The 15,417-nt window shown below is 41.9% G+C and overlaps 1 protein-coding gene across 16 annotated transcripts in view; it reads right to left on the reverse strand.

Annotated features, from left to right (window-relative positions):
* EPB41L2 (erythrocyte membrane protein band 4.1 like 2) overlaps positions 1–15,417 on the reverse strand; it is a 206,369-nt gene that overhangs the window by 151,847 nt on the left and 39,105 nt on the right. For 13 of the 16 annotated variants that reach the window (XM_036248011.1, XM_036248016.1, XM_036248015.1 and 10 more), the window contains exon 1: positions 1,291–1,378. The exons of 2 other annotated variants lie outside the window; for them this stretch is intronic. The gene's annotated coding sequence lies outside the window, so the exon portion shown is untranslated. Of the gene's footprint in view, positions 1–1,290; positions 1,380–15,417 lie in introns of those variants that run through there. One more of the 16 variants, XM_036248003.1, reaches the window with a different exon arrangement.

Raw genomic sequence — 15,417 nt, forward strand, 5'->3', positions numbered from 1 at the left:
ACACCCCTGTGCACAAAGTTAGCCGCAGTATATTTGGGTGGAAAGAAATGAGGTTATAAGAAAATAAACTCAATGCACCTATTTTTCAAACAATTCCAGGCATCAGAATCTCATTTTTCTATTATCCAAGGTTAACGATTCAATAAAGTAAGCCTAAAGTAAATTCAATAGCCCTCTAATGCAACAAATATTATTTTGGCACATTTATAATGAGAAATCTCATGCCATCTTTTAAGATTCATATTAGGAAAACGTGGAGTGTGGGATTTACTATCTTTACCCTACATAATTGGTTCTCATGGGTTAAGACTCATTTAAAGGATCATTATCTTCAAAAAGGTATTAAATTCTAAGAAAAGTGAGAAGAAAACAGAAATGGCTCTGAAATAATTCCTACAATAATATATTTTTGTAGTCCTTCTAAATCATACCATTTTAGACCTGGGAGGGATATAGCAAAATAATTTCGCCCATCCTTTATATCACAGATACTAGAGACTAAGAAAATTTAAAGTGAGCTAAGAGACTGAAGGATCATTTTTAAACTATCTGCCAGGCAGTTGTCATTTGTTTTAACATTTTAAATCAACCAGGTGATGAGCTCAAGTTTCTAAATAAATTTATCCCTCGGCACTTTCTCAAATGGAGCTCATTTTCCCAAACACCCTTTCTTCCTGGTATCTTCTTTTCCCAATGCACCTCGCTCTGCTGAGCTTCTGATTCCCTAGGGCTGCAAGACAGTGTGAACATGTAGAACAGTGGCTGCTTTTTGTGTGTTTGTTTAACTACAGGTATTACTACAATCTCTTCTTCATGCCCAGCATTTATCCCACGAAGGTTCAGAGGACCGTCTTCCTTTCACCACTGAAGCTGGGACAGACCACAGCAGTTGCAGGAACAGGGGAAAGTGAAGAAGTGCCCATCTGAGAAAGCAGTGGCTGTGGCTATCGGAACCGCGGCATCAGACAAGAAACCCACTCATCTATTTTTCTGGAATATCAGATATAATTCTGTGACAGTTACATACAACGTTTAGGGCTATCTATATAAATACCGTCCTCCAGTAAACCTGGCCAAAACAAATCCCAAAACCCAAATCTGAACCATACAAGCCCTAGAGTTGGTTCCTCACTGGCCCTCATCCTCCCTTTTCCTTTGCTGCATAACAGTACCCTGTGAGACAGAATTCATTGAGATTCACTTCACTCAAGGAGAATCAAATTGCAAATAATATAAAAACCACTACCTTCATGCAGTCAAAACAGAGACCAAAGAAAATCACCAACTCACATTTAACGGTAACAAATTCACTAAGTAATCACAGATGTCCTCAGAACTCACACCTGCAGTCCAGGTCTCTGACCACTGCTACCGCCTAGCTGGCTGGCACGGAAAAGACCCAAGGACGCCTGGATTAGGATAAAGGCCTTAAGAAGCAGTGCTGACACAATTCAGTTCCTAGCGCTTATGTCACAGGTGGCCCAGCCCCGATCAGGAAATAATGCGACTGATACTAGAACCCAACAGTAAACATAAATTTCTTTAGGAAGTAGAGTTCCTTTCCAATGGTAAAATTAATCCCCAAATTAATTCACTCTTTTCACTGAACCAAACAGAACCAGGTGGAAAATGATTCTAAAAGGCTTAGACAATATGCAGATCCACTATTACTTAAATATAATGAATGTGAAAAAGCCTTACGAGACATGAGATCACACTCTAGCAACATGTGAAACTTTCTGCACAAGGATATCACGCCTATGCACTGCTTTTCAGGGGAAAAGAGCATGCGTGTGTGCCCACACACAGAGACCACACAAGTGTACTCGGTCCACGAAAGGCGCTTTCCTGTGAAGCTCCTGGAATCAGCTCCCTTTGCATCACATCTTCTGTGTCCTGACACTTGCCCACAGTGAACAAGCTGGGAGATGGAGAGAGTCCCCAGGCCTATTGTAAGGCAAGCCGCTTAGAGAAAGCCAGGGCGGGGATCAAGCAGTTGATAAAGGAGATTCTTTACGTTACACTGAACAAACCGCCTGGTACAACACTAGAGAACAAATAAGTACAAATTATAAGAAACAAGCACTGCCAGAAAAAAGGGTGAAAAAAATTACTTAATTCTGTTTCTTCCCACTTGAGTCACTCAAGCTATTTCTGTCATATTTCTCCGACACTCAAGCTGTCGTCTGTAGTGGAGTTCCCCCACCCACCCGATGATTCGAAAAACTTCTGGAAAAGAACCAAAAGCATAATCAACTTTGCCAAATGACATTCAGAGTTGGTCCCCACCCTAGTATTTGGCCACTTATCCTTATTTCTTGATGGCTTTTTCATTCTTTCTCCTTTCCTTCCTCCCCTACCTACAAATACATACTAGCAATTATTTCTTTTCTTTCCTACTTCTTATTCTTCAGATTTTCAACTGCACGTTTCTTCATTCCCCTCATTCCACCTTCAGTTCTTCCCTCAAGATACAGAAAACCAAGAAATGTACAAAATTGTCAGCAAGCCTTCACGATGCATAATTCAATATACTAAAGATTTCTTGTGGAAGGATTTTTCCAAGAAAAACAGAAACTGAGGAATCTCCATCACCCTTTTTTCAAATGTCCCTCCCATCTCATCAGAGTCGCTTCAGCCAGCTTATACAGTTTCTTCTAGACTGACTAAGGTCAAACAGAGGTGAGGGCGAGGCTGAGACTCTTTGTGTCAATCTATTGTCTAAATCCACAACTGCCTCAAAAAAGACACCTAACTACCTGTTGACCAAAACAAAGAAAAATTGTGCAAATCATTGCTTTTTCTGCAGATACTCCCCAGATCAGTGCCAGCAACACTAGCAACTCACAGAGAGCAGAGAAGAGGTCATGTTCCCTCATTTGCCCTAATGATGCTCAGAACCTTTCTAACAAGTCATAGTCATAATAGTGAGAACCTACAAGGTGCTCTGCTAGTACTATGGAGACAGGCGAAGTGCAGGGGGAGAGAAAGGCAGGAAAAAGGCAGGAGAATGACAATATTCTCGTCCCTGAGGTGCTAACACACAAGCCCATGGAGAATGAACATTCATAAACATTCACATTTCAAGACAACAATAGAAGAAATGCCATAAGATTGTGCTACACAGTAAAAATTCCTATAGGAATTTAGCAAAATATGGCAAATATATTCCAGAGTAGAAGAAAACTGGCATATGAGATGATAATTAACAGTGGCAAAACCACTAAAAAGTTTTAAGTGATTTATCGGTTTGAACATGATAGAAAAGAGAAACTTTAAATATGCTTATTTACTTAAAACATACATTTTAACCTCCGTTCCTTTCAGGATTACATCAAAAATAACCCTGAAATAGCAGCAATCCAGCCATATCATAATAGTTTTCAAATCACTTGAGGCAAATTAGTTCAACTACACAGGTGTGTTTGGGTGGTTTCAATGTGCCACATTGTTTTCATACTCCAAGTTATAGTTAGATGGGTTAAACTCTCTGAGGCAGTGGGCTGGAATTTATCTTTGCGAAGGATGATACTTCACCAATCCTCCCGTGAATAGAGTAAAATGGACAGAATGGTGTAGTTAAAAGTATACTGAAATAAGGGAAGCCACTTCTACTTCCACCTCTGAAAGTCATTATAACTTTGAAAAAGTCACTTAACTTCACTTTACTAATTTTCTTCATCTATAAAATATAGAGAGGGTAGATTCATTAGCTCTTAAAGTGCCTCACAGTCCTAAAATTCTACCTTTTAAATAATTTAGCATGGCAAACTGTATACAAAATTGAGTAAAAATAGACATCAAAAGCAAACATATGAGCCCTGCTTTGGGAAATGTATACAAATTTCCTGAAGTATTTATTCTATAAGCTATAAATGTAGAGTCCAAGGATAAAAACAAAATATTAAGTGATTATGTCTGCAAGTCAGAATAAGGCTGGCTTTTATTATGTTTCTCTCTATTCCAAATTTTATTCAACAAACATATAAATTTAGCATTAAAAAGATCCAATCCCTTGAAACTAAGCTTGACATTAGGAATCACAGCTCTTGAAGCTCTACAAAATGCTGGAAATCAGAGATCTCTCAGAAATACTGTAGTCCAGCCTCAGTTAGGCGGGAAACAGAGGGCACAAAAGCCCTCCACTCTGTTTGTCCAAGGCTTTTTCTCCTCTAGTCTCTATCCCCTCCTCCGTCCCCACCCCTCTCCTCAAAATCTCTCGGGAGTGATTGAACGTAAGTAACCGAACACTGGAATTTCTGGGACTGTGTGGTTTTCAAACAGCACTGTATTTTCATCTCCCTGCCTCTGCACCCACACCCAGAATTGGATTGCATACTTATTTTCGCAACGAAACCTCACAGAAGTGCTTAGAAGTCCTTTAAAAAGAAAAGGAGAGGGAGTAAAGGCAGGCGGGGGGTGGGGGGGTGGGGGGGGGCCTTGGCACCTGTGGAGATGATGTCATTACCAGCCATGGCTCTCAACTGTCTCTGGAATGCAGCTGTGGCTAGAATCCCTGAGCCCACCCAAAGCTATTTAACATAAAACACAGTCCTTCTGGCCCCAGAGATCCTCACAGTCACACTGGACTGCTCTGCGTAGGAAGCCGTACACGAGCAACTTCTCAGCTTCACAGGGTTTGTAGAGCCCAGCATCAAATCCTGTCCTTGAAAGGCGAGGCTGGAGCTGCCCTCCCCTTTACTCACCGTCGGCGGCGGCCCGAGCACGACTCACTGCTCGCCTGTCTAGGGGCAGCCTCCCATTCATGAAAGGCCTGATTCTGAGTCACTGGCTTAAAAAAAAATTTTAAGATAAATTAAGTGAAGACTTGGTTGAGGAAGGGGTGGGCACAATGAGAAGACAACAGTGAGGCTGAGATGTGAGCCTAATCCTCAGGCTGTAAGGTGAGGCTAAGAAAACAGAACGCCTGGTCTGCATACAGATACAACAATGTAGGCAGAATGACAGTTCCGGCAAAATAAACACTAAGGAGACTTCCGGTCAAGATGGCAGCATAGGTAACCGCGGTATCGCGTCCTCCCACCACCACAAAGTTACAACTAAACTACTGAACAACCATCATTTAAAACCGCCTGAAATCAAGCTGAATGGAAGTCCTACGACTACGGAATTAAAGCAGAAGCCTCATCCAGACTGGTAGGAGGGGCGGAGGGGACGGGCTGGTCCCACACCCACGTGTGGCAGATAAAAATCAGGAGGACACCTTGGCTGGGAAGGTCCTCCCTGCGGACTGAGGGGTCCCCGTCCCACACCAGGTGCCCCGCTCAGGGTTCCAGTGCCAGGAAGAGAATCCCCATAACTTCTGGCTGGAAAACCAGCGGGAACTGAGGCTCAGGGAGGCTGAGGCGGCTGGATCCCAGGGCAGCTCCTTAAAGGGCCCGCGCACGGACTTATCCGACTTTCTCCCTCTAAGCTTGGAGGGGAGGCAGCTCGAGGGGCGCCAGAGACACACAGGGAAGAGCTGAGCTGTTTGGCACTGGAGTGAGGGCTGGAGAGGGGGCTTTCTCCAGGACAAACGTGCTGTCAGAGGCCTTTGTTCCTTTGGTGAGCCCTTCCCTGGGGCGGCAGACAGCCGCCATATCTGGGACTCCAGCAACCTGGCTCACACTGGTAGCCCCGCCCTGTTGACTCCCTGAGGCCCCGCCCCACCCCACACAACTTTCAGGCCCACCCAAGCTGTTGCCAGTTGCTTTACCATAGGATTGGCCTGACTTGGATCCTGCTTCAGGTTTTCCTAAATTCTTTCAAACAAGCAGCATCTGGTCTCAGATAGCCCCATACCTCTCATTAAGTAATACACAGAAACAAACACAGGGAGGGAGTCAAAATGAGGAGACAAACAGGTCGCAAATGAAAGAACAGAACAAAACCCCAAGAAAAAACTAAGCAAAATAAAGATAAGCAACCTAACAGATGCTGAGTTCAAAATACTGCTTATAAGGATGCTCGATGAACTTAGTGAGAACCTCAGTGAACTTAGGGAGGGCCTCAAGAACATAAAAAAGGACCAGTCAGAAATGAAGGAGGCACTAACTGAAATAAAGAATAATTTACACAGATTCAATAGTAGGGTAGGTAAAGCCAAGAAGCAAACAATCGATTTGGAATATAAGGAAGCAAAAAACACCCAATCAGAGCAGCAAAAAGAAAAAAGAATCCAAAGAAATGAGGAGAGTGTAAGGAGCCTCTAGAACAGCTTCAAGCGTGTCAGCATTCGCATCTTGGGGGTACCAGAAGGAGAAGAGGGAGAACAAGAAATTGAAAACCTGTTTGAAACAATAATGGCAGAAAACTTTCCTAACTTGGTGAAGGAAACAGACATACAAGTCCAGGAAGCACACAGCGTCCCAAACAAGATGAACCCCAAGAGGCCCACACCAAGACACATCATCATCAAAATGCAAAAGGTTCAAGACAAAGAGAGAATCTTAAAAGCAGCAAGAGAAAAGCAGATAATTACCTACAAGGGAGTTCTCATAAGACTGTCAGCTGATTTCTCAAAAGAAACTTTGCAGGCCAGAAGGGAGTGGCAAGAAATATTCAGAGTGATGAAAACCAAGAACCTACAACCAAGATTGCTCTATCCTGCAAAGCTGTCATTTAAAATCGATGGCCATATAAAGACTTTCCCAGACAAGAAAAAGTTAAAGGAGTTTATCACCACCAAACCATTATTATATGAAATGTTGAAGGGTCTTTTTGAAGATAAAATATATGAACAAACAAAATGGCAATGAATACATATCTATCAACAATGGAATCTACAAACAAAATGAACAGGCAGAACAGAAACATTCTCATAGATACAGAGAACATTTTGTTGGTTGCCAGATGGGAGGGGGGTTGGGGGAATGGGTGAAAAAGGTGAAGGGATTAAGAAGTACAAATTGTTTGTAAGACTGACAAACCTCAAAGGGAAGGGGGTTGGGGGGCGGGAAGAAATAAATAAAAAAATTTATATGTAACCAATGGACACAGATAACAGTGTGGGAAAAGGCAGGAGGGGGGTGGGAGTGGGGAGGAGGGGGTCGGTGGGGGGAAAATGAGGAACATCTGTAATACATTCAACAATAAAGATAAAAAATAAACACTAAGAAAATGTTAGCTAGAATTATTTTTCCCCACAGAATCAGCCATTAAAGGGAATACTAACTCCCCAAGCTTACTTATGAAGGTCTAATTAACCTAAAAAGCACCTGAAAATACTTGAAAATTCAACTGCCAATTTTAACACTTCTAAGGAAGACACACAGGAATGAGTTTCAACTAAAACCCATCTCTCCAAAGGAATGAGTGGGAGATGACCCTTTCTGTCACCCTCCATTCATATTGACAGAGCAATGGAGAATCTCTACCCCACCACTCCTCCACAGGGGCCCCCAAGAGATGGGGTACTTGGCAAGGGGTTGGGGTGTGAACTGAGAGACTGGGGATGAAGGGCTACAGGAACCTCCAGACTCCCCACTCCACAGTGCCCTGGTCACCCTTCCATAGAATGCAGCCTCCTGCTCCCCACTGCCAACACCTGGCCAGTACGGTCCAGCATGGAGGGAAACTAGACTCTGAAGACTTGACTATGTGTGACAATGGGAAGAGGGACCAGGAAAAGCCAGATTCAGTGTGTTTGTCTGTTTTTACTTCTAAAGGCCAAAATCACACTCGGATGCTAATATCTTTTTTGTTTTATAAGATCATCAAGGCAGCAAAACGAGGAAGAAGCTAGAACTAATACCTCCCAGTTTTCAAAACTGTGTCAGTCTATTTGATCTTTTAACAGAGCATTTTTACCTTCACAACCCTCTAAAATTTAATTTGCAATGTTCTATTGCTGATTATGTATTTTTTGGTCAACCCATAACTAAGTTGCAAAAAATTCTCTTCCTATAACCCAAAACACTTATCAAAAGTCCCTTCTCCTCAGTGCCCAACGTTAAGAGAATCACAGGATCTTGGTGATGACACCGACTCTGGCATGATTCCAATCAATTTCCCTCTATCTGATAGTGAAGCTGCAGGGACCCCATGTTGAGCCAGAAGTTCAACGAATATCTGGGCCATACTTTTCTCCACCATTCCACAATTTTTAAAGTGGGAGCTGAATCCCAAACCTTCATGTATATAATGCATCCCAAATCAAAATCATTATTACTACCTATATTCTTATTTCTTTCTATAAGGCACAGAGCAGAGAAGTGTGTGTGTGTATAAGAGAGAGGAGAGAGAGAGAGAAGGTATATATATGTATGTCAGTCTGTTCCCACTTAAAAAGCAAATCCCAATGAGCCTATCCTCCTCACCATCTCAGCTACCCATCTCCACAGTCATACCCCAAACACTGGCTTTCAAACTTTTCCAACTGTGACCCCCAGTAAAATATTTACATCCCAATCCAGTTCACAAATACACAGAAAACACATCTAGTTTTAATGGAAACAAAAGTTTTCAAAAGTGTGATCCACTCGGATGAGAAAGCCTACACTCAGACAGTCCGTGCTAAATCTATCCCCCCCCCCCATGAGCCTTCTCCCTGCAGGGGGGCGGCCTCAGTGGGAAAAGGACACCTCTTTCCCCCACCCCCCCTTTTTCTTTCCCCTCCCAAAGGGGAAGCTTTGCACAGGGCAGCACTGCAACCAATGAGGTTTATCTGACGCATAATCATTGGTAATTAAAAACTTTCTCCACAGGGTAATAATTCTTTTTTAATTCAGACAAAAGTTTCGTATATGCTAAATGGTCCTGCCTCTCATGTTGTTTATTCTATTTCATTCTCTAAATGCCAGTCAGGCTTTCTAAAATGATTTCTTGAAAAATCCTGCCCTAGACCTATAATCCTACCATTATCTCAATTTCATGCATCCCAATCTCTGATTATCTTCTATCCTTCCAGCTCCATCCCTCTCGAACCCTAACAATTCTTTGACCCTGGGCAGCCTGCACCTGTTCCACCTTCCACTGCCCTGCCTTCAGTACCCACCTTGGTTCCATGGGCCACCACTGTACCCTGAACTCCCAGCCCTCTCCTCCAGCACCTTCTCGCACTTTCCAGCTCACTCTGCCTTATTCCACACTGGGACCCAGGCAGCCAAACAAAAATAATGATGATAACTTTTCTCAGTGTGAATTCACAGCCACAAACTTTATACCCAGGCTCTGAGAGAGCTCCAGAAATCCTACAACAGTGCCCTAGCAAATCCACACCTGTACATAAAGTAAAAAAATTACAGACAAAAGATATCACACTGGAAATTGGATCTTCCTATGGTCTGGACCACAATCTACCTATGGCTGTCTTCCAATAAGGAAAACCTGATATAGTTGAACAAAGTCAATGTTATAAATAAACATACGAAAGTTACTAGCCACTCATTAAAAAAGAAAACTGTCCAGTACAAGGCTGATGTCCAGTATTAAAAAGTTTAAGAGTGCCCTGGCCAGTTTGGCTTAGAGTGTTGGAGTGGTTAGAGCGTCAGCCTGCCAACCAAAGAGTCATGGGTTCAATTCCAGTCAAGGGCACGTACCTCGGTTGCGGTTAAGTCCCCAGCCCTAGTTGGGTCGTGCGGGAAGCAACCAATCGATGTGTCTCTCGCACATGGATGTCTGTCTCTCTCTCTCTCTCTCTCTCTCTCTCTCTCTCCCCTTCCTCCCTCCCTCTATCTGAAAATAAGTGGAAAAGTATCCTTGGGTGAGGATTAAAAAATAATAAGTTTAAGAGCACTTAACCACTAAAGAATAAAAGAAAAAGTACATTTACTCTATTTTTAAAAAGTGTTTTTATTTTCTCTTCTTTTATAAAAAAGTTTGGTACTATTCTCTCTCTAATTTTCTTACCACAGTACTACATGTGCAACTCTGCCCTCTTCTATAATCACTGTCCGGCGTCAACAGTTTATTGTCCAAATATAATTTGTTCAACCATGCAAACACCTGTGCAATCAGGCATATTCAATTTGCAAGAGGCAAGTCCAACAGCATGGACACAGTGATAAGCCCCCTGCCAGTGGGCCTTTTACTGAAACAGCTTTTCCCATAATTATTTCTACTTTGAATCAAAGTGTCTAATAAATGCTTTCATACAATTCAACAGGAAAACAAAACACACACATTATAGAGTTGCTATTTATTCCAACCCAGGCCACTGACAGTGACACTAATGCACGAGAGAATAAACCCCAGAGCAAAATGAAGCTGTGTCTCTCGAAATTCAGGGGCCAGTTGAAGTGAAGGCTGAGGAAGCCTATCTGCCCACTGAGGCCATTAGAGGTCAAGTCCAGAATTCAATGTGCTACAAGAATGCTGCCATAGAGAAATCACTGGCCTTCGAGGGTCATTTCTATCACTTTAAAACTTTAGTTCTTTCTGGAGTGGGGAACATACACAACTCACTTAGGTGAGAAATCTAGATATGCCAGCAAATAGGCAGATTATATTCTAGAACATGCAAAGGCTACGAGCCCTCCGGAATAAGAAAATGATTTAGTCTGGAGGAACCTCGGGTAGAAGACATGAACACTACTTAGAGCTGCTGACATGGCCAAGGCCACGGCTAGCCTACCAGCCTGTCACCCACACTGCCAACATTTGTTTTCAAAAGAGGGCACAGCACAAACTGACAAATATGGTCATACTAACATAACAGTTCCTACCTTCATTCATGTAGGCTCTGTCCCCAGCACCCTCACTTTAAAAAACCCTACCACCGATTTTCTGTTACTTAGTTTTAAGATTGCTAAGGTGTTTCCTTCTACTTTTCCTCCATGATATATTGACTCGGTATTTAGGGAATGACCTCTACGTACCCAACACCGTACGAGAACAAGAGAGCCTAGTAGGAGACAGAGAGGAAACCAATGATTACAACGCATTCCGAGAAATACCTACGAAAGCAATCTACCCAAGAAAAGCAGAACAAAGAACGGAGTTAGGTAAAATTGAAGCCATATCTAAAGGATGAGGAACAAAGAAAGAAGGTACAGAACCCCCAAGTACTTGCAAAAGTATCCAAATAGTACTAGAAGTTGCTCCTTTCAACTTCTTACATTTCATCAAAATCACAAAAGTTAGGCCCAAGAATTCACAAGATAATAAAATTTAAAAGTCAGTTCCCCTACTAACAGGGTATCTATTTGATAGATACTGGATCTAGAGATTTCTTCTTTTTAAGATTATCTAAAAATTCCATTTATCCATTGTACTTCAGTTTTGTTTATAACGCTATTTAATTAACACCTGGCTCTGTAGATGTGTGTGGACCTACGTGTATCACTCACAACTGCACCCTCTGGTACTCAATGTACTTATGAAAGGCACACCAGGACTTCATCCCAGCCAAAACTTTGGTGGGTATCCCTTTCACTTTTCTTTGTTTCTCTTCCATCTCAAGTCAAGGTAGTTCATGTAACATTCTGAATAGGCAGTCAATTAATTTGACTAAAATAATGGGATCTCTTCTAAGTGGGACAGAGGATGAAGGTAGGAAGCAGCTGAAACACAGAATCCAGTATAAGGTCAACTTGTGTTATTTGGCTTAGGGCTGGGTGAGCAGAGAGATGGACAGCTTCTTCCTCCACCTCTAGAAGAGACACTAAAAACTTGCCCAGTTACCACTGGGTTATTGTTATGAAAAAAATATCATGAAGACAGAAACAGTTTCAAATTTAATTAAATTTGGTCTGTTCTCTATGTTAGCCAAATCAGGGTTTTTCGTCTCTTGCACTACTGACATTTCAGCCAGATAATTCTCTGTTGTGAGGACCTGTCCTGCACACTGTGTGATTTTGGCAGCATACTTGGTCTCCGCATACCAGATGCCAGCAGCATGCCCTCAAGGCATGGCGATCAAAAATGTCTCCAGACATCGCCAAATGTCCCCTAGGGAACAAAAATCACCACCCCCCCAACCCCGCCCCAGCTGAGAACCACTGTGCTAGATTATAAGCATTGGGCTATTTACCAAAAAAAAAAAAAAAACTGATGTTGATGAACAGAGCAAAATATTAAGAAAAAGGTTATGTCTTAACCAGGTATCATCTGCACTTTAATGAGAAGCTAATAGACCCAACCAAAAAGAAAGATTAAAATTAAGGCCAAAAAGTAAAAGCCAGGAGCACTTAAGTAACAACATGATTGTGTGTACATGCTGGTAACTGCTAGCTCGGACCACTAGACTAAAACGATTAAATACACAGAAGCCCAGTTGGGGTGGTAGCAGCAACGGAAAAAAGAGCTTGGTGAAACGTTGAAACTGAATCAAACCCTGACCGGTTTGGCTCAGCAGTTAGAAAGGAATCCCGAGGCCCGAAGTGTCTCGGGTTCGATTACCAGTCAAGGGCACATACCTGGGATGCATGTTTGATCCCCAGCCCCAGTTGGGGTCGGGGTATCAAGGGAGACAGCCAATTGATGTGTCTCTCTCACATCGATGTCTCCCCACCCCCCAATCTAAAATTCAATGGAAAAATATCCTCGGGTGAGGATTAACAACAACAACAATAAAAAACTAAATCAAACCAAATCTATCTTCATTCTAAAAAAAAAACAAAAAAAACGACTCTTAACAGATTTTAATTTTACAAAATAAATTATTTGAAAGAGTAACAATTCTATAATAATTAGGAAAACACAGACAAAAACTCCAACTCCTGGCTCCAACCATTACATGGCCACAACACTTAACACTCTCGGGGCTGTCTCCCGCATCCAGAGAAAGTGAACGGATAACCAGTAACAAGGACAACAGCACGGTGCCTGGCACATTTTAAGTACTAGTAAGTGGCAATTACCAGTAGTACCATATATACTTTTTACAAACATACATGGAATACAAAATGGAACGTAAGGCCCAAGTAAACCAAGAGGAAAGCATATTTCTAATAATTGAGGAAAAAAAAAAGACTCCTGTAAAAATGCACACCTTAGATGCCAAGATTTACCTGCACTTTTTTAAGGCGGGAGAAAAATGGAGTACCATCCAAGCCCACAGTTACAATAAAAGCAAAATATAAATGCTGCCCTCTTACTAAATAGCACATCATGCACGACTTGCGCTAACTCCAAACATACGTATCCCCCAGGTTTTTATCCAAATCAACCAAAACACCATTTTCAGAAGTTGAGTTTAAAAATTCACCATATAAGTTTTCCGTAAAGCCTAACAATGGAACAGGAGAGAGGAGCATTTTCTCACACATACCCAGAGCCAGTCTGTAGCTGTGGTTTGCCTCACAGAAGTTGTTTTCTAGCCACAAGCTACTACAAATTGTTCAGACCTTTTGGCAGCAACACAGGAAACTGCCCTTTTCACCCATTCTCCCACAAAACTGTAGCCAATTTCTAGGCAGGCCCACCTCTCAAGGCTACTCGCTTCATGGAGCCAGATGCACATGATTTTTCAGTTAGTAATAAGAAGGGCCCGGAGTATTTTGCATTTTTGTGAAGAAAACTGAAAGCAAGTCACCAAAGACCTGTGGTCAAAGCTCTCTATTAAATCTCTCATAAAGTGTGCTACCCCACACTTGCTGCCAGCACTGGAAATTTATAGGGCATTTGGCATCACAGCTGTTTCTGTTTCATCCAAATCGTCCAGGATGCAATCGGCAACACGTGAAGCCATTTCCTGAGGCCTCTTGTCCTTGACTTCCCACTGTTCTCAACGTGCCTGGTTTCAAATAAGCGGTTAAAATAGGTACATCTGCCTTTTGATTAAAAAATAAACAACCTCAAATCTTCCCTTCCGTCTGAATCTGGGGTTTTCCGACGATTTAAGGATCACGTAAAGGTACCTGGGCAAGGATGAAGCTGAAGTTCCCTCGTCTGTTTCTATTCAGGCATACAACATCAGCCTACATTTTTTTCCTTCAGTGATAATGTAAGGGGAGGCGAGGATAGGAAGTGGTAAATTACAGCTGTAACATATTTAATTTCTAAAAATAAAGCCAAAATTGTCTTTTAAATGCAAAATTAAAGAAAGAACCTTTGAAAACCAGAAAGTTCTTTGTATCCCATTTGGCTTAAAACTGCACAGACAGGTCATTTACTGAAAAATTTAAACCCAAATGGCAAAAAGGCATCTGCAGTTACGCACAAAATGAAGCTGGACACTACCCTGCCCTGAGAGAGCCAAATGCCAAAATTCAATCTGGTGAAACAAGCTCGAAATTCGGGTTGAAAATCAGCCCAGTATTTTCCAGGGATCATTTTCTGTCTCCCAAAAGGACTTGAGACCTCAAACAAGTTCCAGTAATGATGCAAAGACAACTTTTCTGAAAGGGTACAATATCAGAAATTGTCCAAAACCACACAGACAAAAATGATAAGCAAAGAAACTGCCATTCGACTATACATAGCATTACTTTGATTTAATAAAAGATAATCAAAAGAATATTTTTCATAGTCCAATATTAACACTAATTTAAAATATGCTCAAGTTCAGAACTCCTTTTCAGAGGTATACTGAATTATTCCAGCAAAATAAATCCTATCGCCCTGACTGGTGTTGCTCACTGGTTGGAGCATTGGCCCTCGGATGGAAGGGTCTCGGGTTTGATTCCCAGACAAGGGCACGTACTTGGGTTGCAAGTTCGATCCAAGGCCCCAGTCACAGTCGTGCAGGAGGCAACCAATCAAAGTGTCTCCCTCACACACAGATGTTTCTCTCTCTCTCTCTCTCTCTCCCCGTTCCCCCTTCACCACCTTCTGCCCCAGCACTCTCTTTAAAAAAAAAAAAAAAAAAAAAAAAATCAATGGAAAAAAATATCCTCAGAATATCCTCAGGTAAGGATTAACAAAAAAATTAAAAATAATATAAATCCTATAGATTATATTGGGAAGACATCAGAGGACAAACCAAAAACTCCAAATTATAAATTTAAAGAAAAATTCTCCTGTGTCTAGTAGGTAGAGAGACCTGGTTTGCCTTTGTCTAAACCCAAACAGTAGCCCTGGCCAGTTTTGCTTAGTGGTTAGAGCGTCGGCCTGCAGACCACAAAGTCCTGGGTTCGGTTCCCGCTGAGGGCGCATACAGTTGCAGTTTGTCCCTGGCCCTGGCTGGGGCCCTATGGGTGGTGACCACTTGATGTATCTCTCTCACATCAATGTTTCTCTCTCTCTCTTCCTCCCTCTCTCCCTCCAGCTCTATCTGAAGATAAATGCCAAAATGTCCTTGAGTGAAGATAAAAAAAAAAGAATTTAAACCCAAACAATACACCTTGTTATTTTAGGTAATCTTTCCAATTTAAATCGATAAACTGCACCTAGAGCAAGCACTAATTGCTTTCATTCACTGCTGGCTTGAACTGACAATATATCAGACCATCTTTCATCTCCATAAGCAAAACTGAATAGCAAGATTCCATATTACTGCTTATCAGTTCATCAGCATCTTCAAAGTACACTCTCACT

Source organism: Molossus molossus, unplaced genomic scaffold (assembly GCF_014108415.1).
Source record: "Molossus molossus isolate mMolMol1 unplaced genomic scaffold, mMolMol1.p scaffold_m16_p_8, whole genome shotgun sequence".
NCBI lineage: Eukaryota > Metazoa > Chordata > Mammalia > Chiroptera > Molossidae > Molossus > Molossus molossus.